Source organism: Manacus candei, unplaced genomic scaffold (genome assembly GCF_025592945.1).
Source record: "Manacus candei isolate 608988 ecotype Guabito, Panama unplaced genomic scaffold, ASM2559294v1 h1tg000197l, whole genome shotgun sequence".
NCBI lineage: Eukaryota > Metazoa > Chordata > Aves > Passeriformes > Pipridae > Manacus > Manacus candei.
Window position 1 is genome coordinate 260,139 of NW_026138245.1, and position 16,406 is coordinate 276,544.

The 16,406-nt window shown below is 56.2% G+C and overlaps 2 protein-coding genes across 2 annotated transcripts in view; one reads left to right on the forward strand and one right to left on the reverse strand.

Moving 5' to 3' along the window:
* Window positions 1-16,406, forward strand: part of LOC127464165 (uncharacterized) — a 348,813-nt gene that overhangs the window by 109,189 nt on the left and 223,218 nt on the right. The gene's annotated exons all lie outside the window — the stretch shown is intronic.
* Window positions 1-16,406, reverse strand: part of LOC127464161 (zinc finger protein 501-like) — a gene marked incomplete at its 3' end in the record, with an annotated part of 84,187 nt that overhangs the window by 21,819 nt on the left and 45,962 nt on the right.

Here is a 16,406-nt window from a genome sequence, read left to right on the forward strand (position 1 = left end):
CTGGAAGCTCCGATCCGGTAACTCCCGGGATGGGGGTCGGCAAGGGGCACGGATCCGCCCGGCAGCATTCCGGGGATCCTGTGCCACGGGTGCTGATCCCACTTTCTTTCCATAGGGAAGAGGGAGGGGAATGGATACGACCCCGCGCCCACCAGTGAGTCCCAGCAGCGTGTGTGGATCCAGATCCTCTGTGCAGGGATCCCAGGATGGATGCCGGGATTCCAGAGGGGAATGGGGGCCTAATGGTTGGAGTGGGATTGGAAGGGGATTGCAGCTCAGGGCAGGATTCCAGAGTGGGATCAGGTGGAATTTGTGGACTGGGATCAGGGCTGGATTCTGGAGTGGCATTAGGGTGGGATGGATGGAGTGGGATTAAGGTGGGATGGACAGAGCAGGATCAGGTGGGATTCCGGAGCAGGTCCTACTCTCCCTGGGCTCCACAGCCAGATCCATCCCCTGGGATGGGAACAGGGACATGGTGACTCCTTTCCCCACTCTCATCCCAGCAGGAATCACAGCCTGAGCGATCCTGGAGCTGGATCCGCCCCTTCCCTCTCCCTGTGGAAAGGCAGGAGCTGCTGGCAGAGCTCATTCTGCTGCTCCCACCCACCCCGGTCCCCCTGCGGCTCTTCCCGATGGATCAACTTCCTGCTTTTTCCCGTGTGAAACCCAGGACCACAATTATTCCTGAGGCTTTAATTTGGGTGTGAAAATCTCCTGCTTTGGGCAATAAATCCTGGCTCCTCCTCCAGCATCCGGCAGTTCTTCTGTGGGAACCAGGAATAGGAATGGGGACAGGGGGGGACTGGGATGGGGACATTGGGGACAGGGATGGGGACACTGGGAGTAGGTTACAGACATCAGGAATGGAAATGGGAACTCCAGGAATGGGAATGGGGACATTGGGAGCAGGTTGGAGTCACCAGGAATGGGATTTGAGACACTGGGAATGGTAATGGGGACATGGGAGACCAGGATAGGGATAGTGGGGACAGGAACGGAGACACTGGGAGCAGGTTGGCACAGCAGGAAGTGGGAATGGGGACAGGGATGGGAACCCCAGGAATGGGAATGGGGACAGGGATGGGAACCCCAGGAATGGGAATGGGGACAGGGATGGGAACGTGTCTCTCCAGGAGTTGGTTCCATACAAAGGTGGGTCCCTGGCTCGAGGCCACGGGAAGCCCCTTCTTTGGGAATGTCTGGGAACCAGGTGTCAGAGGTTTGAAAAGAGGTGTTGGAATTGTTTCCCAGTGTCCCCCCATTCCCATCTGTGTCTCCCGGGATGGGGTGGGTTGGAGCGGAGCCGCAGGCGCTGGGCAGGGGCAGTGGGGGGAGGGCGGCTCTCGGGGACACCGCGGTGGCCGCGGGGAGGGCGGGGGGTCCTTTGTTCGGGGGCTTTTGGGGTTTGTCCGGGACCGGACAGAGCGGGAGCTGATTTTGGCCACCTTGTTCTCTTTTCCTGAGAGGAAGTTTTTTCCCCACGGGACACCTCGTGGAGAGTGACCGAGAGAGAGAGAGAGAGAGAGAGAGCCCGACCCATCTGGGAGCGAGGTGTTCTGCTTTGGGGACTGCCCTGGGAAAAGGGACTCCTTCACTGCTGGCTGCGAGCACACGGGGCTGAGAGAGCTTTGAACTGCCGGGACAGTTTCTCCCCCCACCTGGGGATTTGGGAATTTGTTTTGTTTCTTCTGAAATTTTTGGTTGCACCATTTGTTGTTTATTCACATTTTGTTAATAAAAAGCTGTTTCTTTTCCTTTTCCGCACTTCCACCTGAAGTCTCTTAATTTCTAAGTTGTAATCTTGTTTAACTAAGACCCAGTGCCCTCAGGGGGAGGAAGAGGAAAGGAGACCAAGAGGTGCCGTGGCCACTCAAACTGCAGAGGAACAACCTGTGCCAGTAGCAGCTGCCCCTCTACAGAAGAAATCCAAGACCAAATCAGCTCAGTTACTGAGGGAAGAAGGGGAAGCAGAACCCTCAGAACAGGAGCAAGAGGCAGGGCCAGAGGTAATCACCAGATCCCCATCCCCGGCTGAGCTGTGAGAGATGTGAAAAGATTTCAGCCTCCAGCTGGGAGAGCCCCTGCTGACCTGGCTGCTCCAGTGCTGGGATATCATGGCCCAGCATATGGAACTAGGTGGGAGTGCAGCCAAGCAACTGGGATCCCTGTCCTGAGATGTTGGGATTGACCAGGGGATTGGGAAGAGGACAGAGAGGGGATGAGAGCTGGGTACAGGCTTGGGAATTGCCAGGAGGGCTTTTGAAAGGAGCGTAGGGGAAAGGGATGTCTAAGAACAAGTCCCTTAGGAGAGGGAAGCAGAGAGGCTGAGTTTTGACCCCAGCACAAGGGTCTGCAGGGCAGAGCAGAGAATATGCCCACAGAAGATTCTTGTGCGTCCGTCTTTGCAGTTCTGACAGGCACTTCTTGCCACAGCCTGTCCTCTCCACTCCAGAATAGGCCCTGGCAACCAAAGAACCAACACCCCACACCATAGTGCAGACCAACCCATGTGCTTTGGGCCCTTTTGTTGTCCTATCCATTCTGGCCTATCCTCTCCATTCCAGGATAGCCTCTGGAAACCAAAGAACCAAGCCCCCACCATGTGACAGTTCAACCCCATCCGTGTGCCAAGGACTCCTTTGTGGTGTCACAGCCTGTCCTCTCCATTCCAGAATGGGCCCTGGCAACCAAAGAACCAATGCCCTACAACCCCAAAGTGAAGCCCCACCTTTGTGCCATGGACCCTCTTGTGATGTCAAAGCCTGTCCCCTCCATTCCAGAATGGCTGCTGGAAACCAAAAAACCAATGTCTCACAGCCCCTAGTGCAGCCCAACCCTGTGCCATGGGCTCCTTTGTGATGTCACGGTCTGTCCTCTCCATTCTGGAATAGCCCCTGGAAACCAAAGAACCAACACCTCACCCCCCCACAGTGCAGCCCCACCTGTCTGCCACGGGACTCTTTGGGATGTCACGGCCTTTCCCCCAGGAAAGAAAGCCTGGAACCTTTGGGTTTCACATGCAGTTGGGGGGCCACCCTGGGCACTCCATGGGCAGCAAGAGCTTTCTGCCCTGTCCCTTTTTGTCTGGCAGGAATCTTCAGCTGTGTTCAGTTTGGGCAGCCAGACTGGCAATTTCAGCGCAGGGCTCCTGCAAGTGAACGACAGCCCTTCCCTCCAGGAAAGAAACCCCTTACCCTCGGTCTCTTCTCCTGTTCCTTAAAACACAATCTGCAGGGGAGCTTTCTGGGATCTCTTCTCTTGGGAATTGGGAAGATAGACCCGCTCCCATGTTTAACACCTAAGGCAAAACCACCCTTTTAACACCTTTCCCAACCCTCCCCAACCTTTCTCAAAGCCCAGATTTTACAGGTGTCCTGTAATTCTGGCCCAATCTCACCCAAGCCCACAAACCAGGACAGAAACCTCTCAGCCTCACGCTGCGTCCTTCCCATTGCTGTGCCTTATGTGCAGGCAAAAGGCCTTAAAATCAAGTACCCAGCATTCATGGCCTGTTCTTTTTCCCACAAAAGAAGGCGTGGTGAACTCTCCAGACCAGGGAACTGGAAGATCTCCCCAAAACTCCTTTGGTACATGCTGCAGGGCCAACGATTCCTCTGCTCTGCCCTGTCGGCGCTGCTTTGTCTCATCTGGGTCCCCAGAAACCGTCAGCGAAAGCCGGGGAATAAAATCTCTGAGCAGTTGGTTGGGTTCCAGAGGTGACCCTACTTCATTCAGCGCTGAAGGGACACAGGAATTGCTCTCTAACACCTGTACATCAGTTCTCAAAACTTTAAACTCTTTTTACATTCTAGCAGACAAAGGAATTCCTGTCCATTGGTTTACCAGTTCTCTGCAGGAATTCTTATTCTCTCTTCTATTGGCTCTCGATTTCTCACTTTGCATGATGCTTAGTCCACAGTTTTTGTCCTTTTCTTGTATTTTCCCGAGATAGGGAGAGCCTCAGTAACTGTCTGTGTTAGTTTTGTCTTTGTCTTTGGTTTCTCTAAGGGTCTTTGTGGTTTAGACATTCTGCCTTCTTGGTGTCCAGGTCTCAAAAATAGATTTCTCTACCAGGTCTCTGACCACTGAAATATGGCAGGCCTTAAACTTTTCCTTTGTTTTTCTAACAAATGGCCATGGGCCAGAACTTGTCCATCATCCATTGTCTCTTGCCCCCATTCAATCTCCTGCCAGCAGTTTCTCCCCACTGCTGGGTGGGCTCCTTTGTCAAGCACTAGAACTTGTTGGGTAACAGGCCCAGTCCTGTTGCCTATTTTTCGTGGGGATCTGCAGGAGGGCATTGAGTCTTCCAGGAGCAAATTGGCAGAGGACCCCAAGCTGGCTTGCAGTGTGGATGTGCTGGAGGGCAGGAAGGCTGTGCAGAGGGACCTGGACAGGTTGGACCTCTGGGCCGAGACCGTGGGCATGAGGTTCAAGAGTGCCTTTGGTGCCTTTGGGGCCTGTGGCCACAATAACCCCCTGCAGCTCCAGGCCGGGGGCAGAGGAGCTGCAAAGGGTCCCCATGGGAGAGGCCCTGGGGGTGCTGGTGGACAGAGGTTGAACCTGAGCCAGCGGGTGCCCGGGTGGGCAAGAAGGCCAAGGGCAGGCTGGCCTGGATCAGAAAGAGTGTGGCAGCAGGAGCAGGGCAGGGATTCTTCTGCTGGACTGGGCACTGGTGAGGCCACCCCTGGAGTGCCGTGTCCAGCTCTGGGCCCCTCAATTCAGGGAGAACCTTGAGGGGCTGGAGTGGGTGGAGAGCAGGGCAATGGAGCTGGGCAAGGGTCTGCAGTGCATGGCCTGTGAGGAGCAGCTGAGGGAGCTGGGCTTCTCCAGCCTGGAGAAGAGGAGGCTCGGGGCTGACCTTCTCCCTGTCCACAACTTCCTGACAGGAGGCTGGAGCCAGGTGGGGGTCAGCCCCTTCTCCGAGGCAACAGGCGATAGGACAAGAGGACACGAGGACCTGCCTGTCAGGGGCTGTTTGTCAGGGACAGGAGCAGGACTTTTTGGAGAGAAAGAGGGATTAGGTATTGAAATGGGCTGCCCAGGGAGGTGGTGGAGTCACCGTCCCTGGAGGTGTTTAAGCAAAGACTGGCCATGGCACTGAGTGCCGTGCTCTGCTTGACGTGCTGGGGATGGGGCGTAGGCTGGACGCCGGTTGATCTCACAAGTCTCTGCCAAGCTCAGGGACTCTGGGCTTCTGTGCCACCCCAGCCTTTGGGGACAGCGTGCTGGTGGCTCAGAGGCTCCGTCCTTGCCTTGCCTTGCCCATCTCCTGGCTGCCAGGCAAGGGCCTTGTGACATCACAGCCTCTGTGGAACAGCGCGGGGGCTGAAAAGTGTCAGTGCTGCGTCCCCGTGCCCAGAGCCTGGGCAGAAGTCGGCTGGCAGGGACGGGCAGAGACTGTGCAGAGGTGTCAGCTCGTCCCGCAGCAGCACCATGCCCAGCCAGGGCATCTCCTGGCTCCTCAGGCTCTCGGTGCTCCTGCTCTTGCCTGGCCCACTGGAGCCTTGCAGCCGTGCCACAGGTGCCATTGCTGAGAACCGGGGTTTGCCTTGGATGGCCCCTTGCCAGAAAAGGCAGGAGAGGCTGGAGAGAGGGGAAGGAGGGGGGTCAGGCCGCTGGGATGGTGCCGGCGGGCCGTGAGCCCGAAGCCAGCAAGGCCTTGGGCCCACACGGTGTCAGGGGAGGACTGAGAGCCCCCAGGGAGGAGGAAAGCTGGGCAGGCCCCAAGGCTCCTGGGCCTCTTCCTTGGCAGCCCTTTGGCCAAGGCCCCCAGGCAGAGGTGGGGCTCAGCCCCTGCCCAGCAATGGGGCACAGGCTGAGCCCCAGGGACACCAGACCCAGGCGGCCTGAGCTCTTCTTCCTGCAGCGTCTGCCTGGGGCAGCCCAGCCAGGCCTGAGTCTCTCCAGGAGAGGCCAAGCCCAGCCAGAGAGGGCTCAGCCCTCTGAGGCTGCACTCACTGCAAAGGGAACAAAACATTGGCCCAGAGGACATCCTGCCCCAAATGGAGAACTGGAAAGGTCAAGAATAAAAAAGTCACCCCCTTCCATTAATCAAGAAATGTTCAGAGCTCTTTCCCAAAAGCATCCAGGACTCGCGTCCCCCAATTTTCTCTCTGACAAGGCTTTGCAGGGGCTGCTTGGGAAAGGGAAGCCCTGGGGCCCCAGTGCAGATGGTGGGGCTGCACTCTGGGGGGGTCGGCCTTTGGCTCTTGGCTTCCAGGGGCCCCCAGGAGTCAGTGAGCCGGGCTGGGGCCGAGGGGCAGGACTGGCTGGGATTGCCTCTGGGGCCTGGCCCAGAAAATGGAAGTGTCCCCATGAGGGCAGCTGGAAAGGGCCCAGGAAGGAAATGCTGCCCCAGCGCAGGCTGTGGCAGTGGGGAGTGTGCAGGGGGAGGAGGCTGGGCCAGAGCAGGGCTGGGCAAGAAGGGCCAAGCCGCGGGTGGGTTCTCCCCCGGCCCCCAGGGCCCAGCCCCTGATGGGAGGGCCTTGGGCAGGGCCTGGGGCGACTGCAGGAACCTCCGAGGCAGCCCAAGGGCCGTGCTTTTGGCAGCTGGGTTGACAGGCCCAGCTCTCTGCAAGAGAAGTTGAGGACTCTGAGCCAGAGAGGGGCTGAGAGCCGGGTCCAGGCTTGGGAATGGCCGGGAGGGGAAAGGGATGTCTAAGAACAAGTCCCTCAGGAGAGGGAAGCAGAGAGGCTGTGTTTTGACCCCAGCACAAGGGTCTGCAGGGCAGAGCAGAGAATATCCCCCACGTGAGATTGTTCTGCATCCCTCCTTGCAGTTGTGACAGGCACTTCTCTTCAAAGGTCGTTCTGTGAGCGTCTTGTTCTTTCCAGGTGGGATGCAAGCGGTGGGGGGACCTTTGGCACCGGAGGGACGATGAGTAAGTTGAGCATTTTCCTGCCAGTGTGAATCAGATGTTAATTCTGGTGGGCTGTATCCTTGGTGAATCTAAGCACATCCCTTGGCATTTGGGTTTTTTTTCCGGGTGGTTCAGAACCTGAGAAGCATCAGCAGAGTGGGAAGGAGGTCCCTGCAGTCAGAGTTCAGTGTAAAGGAAGCTGAGAGGAGAGCTTTGGTGAGAATGTTGCCCTCTGAGGGGATCCCTCAGTTTGTGCCTTTGCCTCTGTGATGCTGAAAAACCCAGTCCGAAGAACTGCTCAGAGACTTTGGATCTTTGAGCAGCAAAGGGATTTATTGCCGACGTCGAGAGTTTCACACAATATCGGGGTTTTTATACAATTTTCATATATGATTAAATATGATAAATTATATTCATCTGATCACAACATCTATCTATGCATATTAATAATGGGCAAAGCTCGGGCGGAGCTCAGGCGGAGCGTCTCTTGGCCCTCAGTTCTGGGAGGGGTTTAGGTGAGTCTGGGGTCTCTGCTCCTCTCCATCAGTCCCCAGTGTCCCCATCCTGGTCCCTCATGTTCCCACTCCATTCCTGGTGTTCCCATTCCTGGTGTTCCTATTCCCAGTGTTCCCATCCCATTCCTGATGTCCCCATTCCCAGTCCCTGGTGTCTCCAACCTGCTGCCGATGTCCCCGTTCCCTTTCCTGGTGTTGCCATCCCAGTTCCTGCTCTCCCCAGGCTGTTCCCAGTGTCCCCAACGTGGTCCTCCAGGTCCCCATTCCCATTCCTGGTGTCCCCATTCCCATTCCTGGTGTCCCCATTCCCATTCTTTGAGTTCCCAACCCAATTCTGTTTTCCCCATTCCCATTCCTGGTGTCACCATTCCTGATGTTCTCATCCCAGCTCTGTTTTCCGCATTCCCATTTCCGTGTGTCCCCACTCCCATTTCCTGCTGTCCCCAACCTGCTCCCAATGTCTCCATTGCTATTTCTGGCATCTCCATCCCATTCCTGATGACCCCAGCCTGTTCCAGCGTCCCCAACCTTCTCTTGGTCATCCCATCCTGCTACTGGTGTCCCCATCCCTTTCCCCATTGTCTCCTGGTGTTCACATTTCCATTCCTGATGTCTACAACCTACTCCCAGTGTCCCCATCCCTGTCCCCAATGTCCCCATCCCAGTCCCAATGTCCCCATTCCAAATCCTGGTGGCCCCAGCCTGTCCCTAGTGTGCCCATCCCTGTCCTCAATGTCTCCATTCCCATTCCTGGTTCCCATAGAGGAACTGCCGGATGCCGGAGGAGGGAGCCAGGATTTCTTGCCCAAAGCAGGAGATTTTCACACCCAAATTAAAGCCTCAGGAATAATTGTGGTCCTGGGTTTCACACATGAAAAAGTAGGAAGTTGATCCATCGGGAAGAGCCACAGGGGGGCCGGGGTGGGTGGGAGCAGCGGGATGAGCTCTGCCAGCAGCTCCTGCCTTTCCACAGGGAGAGGGAAGGGGTGGATCCAGCTCTGGGATCGCTCAGGCCATGATTCCTGCTGGGATGAGAGCGGGGAAAGGAGTCACCATGTCCCTGTTCCCATCCCAGGGGATGGATCTGGCTGTGGAGCCCAGGGAGAGTAGGAACTGCTGCGGATTCCCTCCTGATCCTGCTCTGTCCATCCCACCCCAATCCCACTCCATCCATCCCAGGCCAATCCCACTCCAGAATCCAGCCGTGATCCCAGTCAACAATTCCACCTGATCCCACTCTGGAATCCTGTCCTAGTTAGAACAGCTGGGACCGATTCCTCACTGGATGGGTGTAGCCCAAAAGTGTGTATTCTATGGCCTTCCATGCCATTTTCCCAGGAACTGTTGTCGGGGGGGGGGGGGGGGCCTGCAAGGTGGGGGAGGTGTTCCTGTCCTCATATCCTTTTATGGAATTCCCCGCTTTGAGAATCCTCATATCCTTTTATGGAATTCCCCGCACTGAGGGAGCAAACTGAGCATCCTTTTATGGAATTCCCCACTCTGAGGGAATCACTGACCATTCCTGCCTGAACTGGAGAATATATAAACCTGGAGTTTCAGAACCTTTCCACCACTCGTGGGATCGAGAGGAAGGCTGCAGCTCACCACTCTCAACCAGACTGAGACCACCACCCTCAACTGGACTGCAATCACCACTTTTGACCAGACTGCAACAGTTCTCCCACCAGCAGGTTTTTTTCCCCTCTCCCTTTACTTTGGACTCGGGGAGGGAACCAAGGAAAACCACTTTGTTCATGTCCCAGGGTGCTGGGTTATACATTTGGGTTTTGTGGGAGAAAACCAAATGGTTTGTCTGTATAATCAGACTTATTGGGCAAGGAGAGCCCAAGGGGGGCCCAAGATAGCTGGTCCAGGGGGGGAAGGGCTGCAGGGGGCGGATCCCGGAGGAGGAAACCCGCCAAAAGCGGCGGCCCAGCCGAGGGAGGAGCCGAGCGGGAGCACAAAGAAGAGCAGCCAAAAGGTCCTGGCGGTGGCTGGGCAATGGCGGGGGGGGCGAGAGCGGTTTGGGGGCCCCCGTGAGAGCCGGGGGGGAACCCCGGTAGCCGCGGAGTGGGGAGAGCGGAGAGGGGCGATCCCGGAGCTGGGGGACCCCCGGAATGCTGGAGGGGGGGGAGCAGAGAGGGAGCGCCGGGCCCCTTAAGCAGGGGTCCCGGAGAGGGGGAAGGCCTTGGAGTGTGGAGAGGAGGGGGGGCCTTGAGGCGGGGTGGGAGCCGAGAGCGCCAAGAGGTTTGCGAGGGTGGGAGCCGAGAGAGGAGGGCCGGCCGGCCCCGGGAGGCAGAGTGGGGAGAAGTGAGCCCTGGGACCCCCCTGGCAACTCTAAAGGGGACCCCGGAGAGTGGGAACCCCCTGGAGCCGCGGGACCCCCAGCAGCCCAGAGAAGGGGGACCCCCAATGCAGGCAGAAGTGCCATCAGACCAGACAGGGGGGACCCCCCTAACCCCAGAGAGCAGAGAGGGGGAACACCTGCGAGGGGTTTTTGGGCTGATTGTTGGTGTTTTGGGGGGTTTTTATGGGCACAAGATGCCCGGTGAGTCCTAGAGCTGGACTTGGGCAGGAGGAACCCCCAAGGCAACACGCTCACCCCTTGTTTCCCCCCTTCCCATCAGGATTTCTGCTTCCCAAAGCTTGGGCGGATGGAGGAGGAGGCTGCGAGGAAGAGGAAGATGCCTTGGGCCCCCCAGGCAGGTGAGGAGGAAGTCAGTGCCCCTTTGGGTGGGTCTTTTGTCTTTTGTGGCTGTCCTGCCGGGGCCGGAGTTGGGGGGATGTCCTTGGGCTTCCCTGTGGGCCGGAGGCAAATCCCCTGCGTGTCCTTGTTGGTTCCTGCCCCAGGCCCCGAGGTGAGGCCGGAGAGCGCGGAGGACAAATCCCGGCGGCAGAGCCTGGTGGGAGAGGCCGTTTTGAAGGGCTCCCCGGCGCAGGAAGGCAGCGGGGAGGAAAAGGGCCGGAGATGCCCCCGCAGGAGGGGCTCCAAAGCCAGCCCAGGGGGCTGTGAGGAGGAAAGAGCCAGCGTGTGCCGGGAAGGCGGCCGGAGCTTGAGGCGGAGCTGCGAGCTGGTGGTCCCTGAGCAGCCTCCCAGCAGGGAGAAACCCTTCAGGTGCTTGGAATGTGGGAAGAGCTTCAGCAAGAGATCCAGCCTCCTCAGCCACCAGCGCATCCACAGTGAAGAACGGCCCTACAGGTGTGAGGAGTGTGGGAAAAGCTTTAGGCATAGATCCAACCTCCACACCCACCGTCGCATCCACAGTGGGGAACGGCCCTACACGTGTGGTGAGTGTGGGAAGAGCTTCAGGCACAGCTCTGCCCTCCACAACCACCGTCGCATCCACAGTGGAGAAAGGCCCTACATGTGTGAGGAATGTGGGAAGAGCTTCAATCAGATCTCCGCCCTGCACCGACACCAGATGATCCACAGTGGGGAACGGCCCTACACGTGTGGGGAATGTGGGAAGAGCTTCAATGACCGCTCCACCCTTCGCAACCACCGTCGCATCCACACTGGGGAACAGCGCTACACGTGTGGGGAGTGTGGGAAGAGCTTCAAACGGAGCTCCCACCTGCTCCAACACCAGATGATCCACAGTGGGAACGGCCCTACACGTGTGCGGAGTGTGGGAAGAGCTTCAGGGACAGCTCCAGCCTTTGCAAACACCGTTGCATCCACACCAGGGAATGGCCCTACAAGTGCTTGGAATGTGGGAAGAGCTTCAGCACAAGCACCAAGCTGCTCAGCCACCAGCACATCCCCACTGGGGAACAGCCCTACACGTGTAGGGAATGTGGGACAGCTCCACCCTCTACACCCACCTTCGCATCCACATCAGGGAGAGGCCTCACAAGTGTGGGGAGTGTGGGAAGAGCTTCAGGGACAGCTCTGCCTTGACCTCCCACCAACGGACCCACCGGTAAGAGAAGCCCCGAGTGCCCCGACTGCGGGAAGAGCTTCGGCCGCTGCTCCAACTCCATCAGCCATGGGAGGACCCGCGTTGGATGATCCACAGGGACCCCCGCTGGGCACAGACCTGGTGTGCTGGTTTAAAGGTAAACCAGCAGGTAAAATGACAGCGGTGACACCTAGAATGGGATGGAACACCTGGAAAGGGAATGAGAATGCCTGGAATGGGAATGGGGACATCAGGAATGGGATGGGGACAATAGTAATGGGATGGGAACACCAGGAATGGAAATGGGAACACCTGGAGTGGGAACACCAGGAATGGGAATGGGAACACCTGGAATGGAAATGGGGACACCAGGAATGGGAATGGGAACACCTGGAATGGGAATGGGAACAACTGGAATTGGAATGGAGACACCTGGAATGGGAACACCTGGAATGGGAATGGGAACACCTGGAATGGGAATGGGGACACCAGGAATGGGAATGGGGACAAAAGGAATGGGAACACCTGGAATGGAAATGGGAACACCAGGAATGGGAATGGGAACACCTGGAATTGGAATGGAGACACCTGGAATGGGAACACCTGGAATGGAAATGGAAACACCTGGAATTGGAGTGGAGACACCTGGAATGGGAACACCAGGAATGGGAATGGGAACACCTGGAATGGAAATGGGGACACCAGGAATGGGAATGGAAACACCTGGAATGGAAATGGGAACACCTGGAATTGGAATGGAGACACATGGAATGGGAACACCAGGAATGGGAATGGGAACACCTGGAATGGGAACACCTGGAATGGAAATGGGGACACCTGGAATGGGAACACCTGGAATGGAAATGGGGACACCTGGAATGGGAACACCAATAATGGGAATGGGAACACCTGGAATGGAAATGGGGACACCTGGAGTGGGAACACCTGGAATGGGAATGGGAACACCTGGAATGGAAATGGGGACACCAGGAATTGCAATGGGAACACCTGGAATGGGAGTGGAGACACCTGGAATGGAAATGGGGACACCCGGAATGGGAATGGGGACATCAGGAATGGGAATGGGGACACCTGGACTGGGAATCGGAAAATTGGGAATGGGAACATTGGGAGCAGGTTGGGGACACCAGGAATGGGAATGGGAACACCTGGAATTGGAATGGGAACACCTGGAATGGGAATGGGAACATTGGGAGTAGACTGGGGACACCAGGAATTGGAATGGGGACACCTGGAATGGGAATGGGAACATTGGGAGCAGTTTGGGGACACCAGGAATGGGAATGGGAACATTGGGAGCAGACTGAGCACACCAGGAATTGGCATGGGGACTTCTGGAAGGGAATGGAGACAACAGGAATGGGAATAGGGAAAACAGAGGTGGGATGGGAACACCTGGAATGGAAATGGGGACAATAGGAATGGGAATGGAGACACCTGGAATATGAATGGGAACACCAAGAACTGGGAATGGGGAAAACAGAAGTGGGATGTGAACACCAGGAACGGGAGGAGGGACAATAGGAATGGGAATGGAGACACCTAGAATGGGATGGAACACCTGGAATGGGAATTGGAACACATGGAATGGGAATGGGAACACCTGGAATGGGATGGGAACAACTAGAACGGGATGGGAACACCTGGAACAGGAATGCAAACCCGTGGAATGGGAATGGGAACAGCCGGGCCCGGGCTGTGTCCCTGGGGAAACAGGAGGCCAGGCCCTAAAGAGTTAACTAAGAAATTGGGGCCTGCTAACAAGCTACCAACATCCAAGAGCATCTGTGCTCGTTCTGTTCTACTGACTGGAGCAAAGCTTCAGAGAATAGTACAGGAACATGTCCTAGGCCTCGAGGGGATAAATTAGAGAGACAGCAGGATCAGGGAGACATTGGAATAGAAGGAATAGGCCGGGAGCCAGGGCTTTTTCCAAGCTTCAGTGAGCGGGTCAAGAAGAATGGAAGAGAAGGAAGGTCAAGCTGAGGAAGATGAGTTGAAACCCCCAGAGCCATGGAGGAAGAGTGGAAGTACCCTTAGGATTGAGGGCCAAGAGAAACACCGCCCCAAGCCCCGCCTGAGCTCCACCTCTACTCCGCCTGTTATTAATATGCATCGATAGATGTTGTAATCACTTGAATATGCATTTAATCCCAGCTGAAGATTGTATAAAAATGCTGATTTTGTGTGAAGCCTTCGAGCAAGTTTGTCCAGCGCCAGCTGGCTTGCTCCCAACGTTGAATAAACAAATACCTTGCTGCTTAAAGATAAAAAAGTCTCTGAGCAGTTTCTCGGACCGATTTTTCGCATTCAGCGCCCAGTCAGTCCCAGGATGATCCCAGTCACTCCTGGTCTCTCCCAGTTGCTCCCAGTTTCCTCCATGTGGTCCCACTCATTCCCTGTTGCCCCCAGAAGCTTCCAGCATGATCCCAGTTGCTCACAGCCACTTCCAGTCATCCCCAGTGCACTCCCAGTTGCTCCCAGTATGATCCCAATCACCTCCTGCATGATCCCACTCACTCCTGCTATCATCCCAGGATGACCCCAGTCACCCTCAGTGTGGTCTCAGTTGCTCCCAGCATGGGCCAAGCTTCTCCCACCGTGATCCCAGGATGATCCCAGTTGTCCCCATCATGGTCCCAGTTGCTCCCAGTTGCCCCTAGCACAGATCCAGTCACTCCAAGTATGATCCTAGTCCTCCCTCCTGACAGTCCCAGTCAATGCCAGTTGCTTCTATTGTAGATCCAGTCACTCACAGTTCCTTCCAGTTGCCCCCAGCCTGGTCCTAATTCCCCTTCATGTAGTCCCAGTCACTCCCAGTATGGTCCCATTCACCCCCACCATGGTTGCAGACACTCCCAGTATATCCCAGTAGAGCCCTCAGCATGCTCCTAGTCCTTCCCAGTCACTCCCAGATGCCCCAGTAACATTTCAGTTTCCACCAGTAGGATCCCAGTGACGCCAAAGCACTCCCACTATATCCTATGTGGCCTCCAGTTGCTCCCAGTAGCCCTCAGTGTGGTCCCAGTTGCTCCCAGTATGATCCCTGTTGCCCCAGTTCTGGTCCTGGAGGGTCCCAGTGTGCTCAGATCCTGCTCCCGGGGGGTCCTGCTGGGTCCCAGTCCTGGTCCCGGTGTATCCTGGTGTCCCAGTCCATCCCAGTCCATCCCAGTCCATCCCAACCATTTCCCAGGTCCTGCCCCCCCGCCCCCAAGATGCTGACGGGGTCGGGGCTCCGTCTTTGGCTTCGTCTCCCTGGGCCTGCCTGGAATGAAGGGGCCGCTGGGACACTGCGGGACCTCCTGAAACCAAAGGAACCCCGGGAGAATTTGGATACTCCTGGAATCAAGGCACAACTGGGACACTGCAGGGCCCTATGGAAAAAAAGGAACCTTGTGACACTGCGGAATTCCTGGAATCCAGGGGCCTTTGGGACATGGGGGCCTCATGGAACCAAAGGAACCCTGAGGTGTTTCCGAAGGTCATGGAATCAAGGGGCCACTGGGACACTGCAGGGCCTCTGGGAATTAAAGGAACACTGGGACACTGGGGCAGGACATCCCCCTGCAATGGCACCAAGACAATGCCCCATTTGCAAAGGGGTCAGTGCTGAGCTGAGAGGGGGCCAGGCCAAGGCAGGAGATGTTGGACCCCAGACTGGTTTCACCCCAAATGAAGCCCCTGATGGTGAGGGAACCCCTGGAGTCCAAGGCCTGTCAGTCCCTGGGTTTCTACCAGAAAGGGTCAGTCCCCTTTCCCAGGGGCAGGTTCTTCCAACAGAACCCTTCTTGGGGGTGTGTGGAGATTCCTGCCTTGGCTGGGGACCCCCCAAGGTCACTGCTGGAGGTTGAGAGCAGAGATCTCCCCACGAGCGCTGGTCTGGGGGAGTGTCAGAGACTGGAACAGTTAATGATTTCTGCATTCTAAGAGACTTCTGCAGGCTTTTGACTTTCTGATGGGCAGCTGGGTCCATCCCCCCTCCTCCAGTGCAGAAGATGTCAAGCCCCCAAAAGGCGGGAAGAGCCGAGTTTACCACGCCCTCCACATGAACTCCGCGCCAAAAAGGGGGACACCCCCCTATGGAAACAACTCCCCGCCTTGGGGAGGTGCAAAGGATATGGATATTGACTGGTGACTTTGGGGGTTTGGGGGGGATTTTTCCTTCTTCTCCCCCCACCGCCTGCGGATCCAGACCATTGCTTTTTACATGGCTGGATCCAGTGGGCGGTGACTATTTACGTTTTTACCACTCTCATCTTTTCTTCTTTCTTGCTCTCCCTTACTCTTACCCTGTCTTTCTCTCCCCTATGCATTTTGCTCCTCCCCTGAAAGGTTGGCCTTGTTATATGACAGCCCCCAAAATGCTGGCATACCTGTTGATACAAAATTGTTCAAATAAACCTTGTCAATCTGTTTTCAGACACCGATTATTCAGTGTCGTTTCACTTTAATCCAGCCCAAGGGAATTATTGATAAAACCTGAGTTACCCCCCCACCTCTTTCCTGGGGGGGTCATAACAGTCACTGCTGTGCCTGTGATGTGACTGCTGTGTCTGTGACGTCACTGCTGTCTCTGTGATGTCACTCCTGTCCCTGTGATGTCCCTGATGTCCCTGTGATGTCACCGATGTCTCTTCAACCAGACTGCAACCACCACTTTTCAATCAGACTGTGACCACCACTGTCAACCAGACTGCAGATCACCACTCTCGACCCAACTGCAACCACCACTCTTGACCAGACTGCACCACCACTCTCACCAACAGGTTTTTTCCCCCTCTCCCTTTACTTTGGGCCCAGGGGGCCTAACAAACACCACTCTGTCCATGCCCCAGGGTGTTGGGTTATACATTTGGGGTTTGTGGGTTAAAACCAACTGTTTGTCTGTATAATTGTACTTATTGTATTATTTCATGAAATTGTTATTCTGACTGTTATAGATTAGGAACTCAGGGGGAATTTTTCTTCCCCTGCCCTCACTCCAAGGGAAAGAAAGGGAATGAGCAGGGGGAAGGGAGGTCATTAGCATTACAAAAGATGTAGCCAACCTAGGGTAATGGACCCACTGGAGAAAGAGGAGAGGTAGGCGGGGGGCTGGGCGC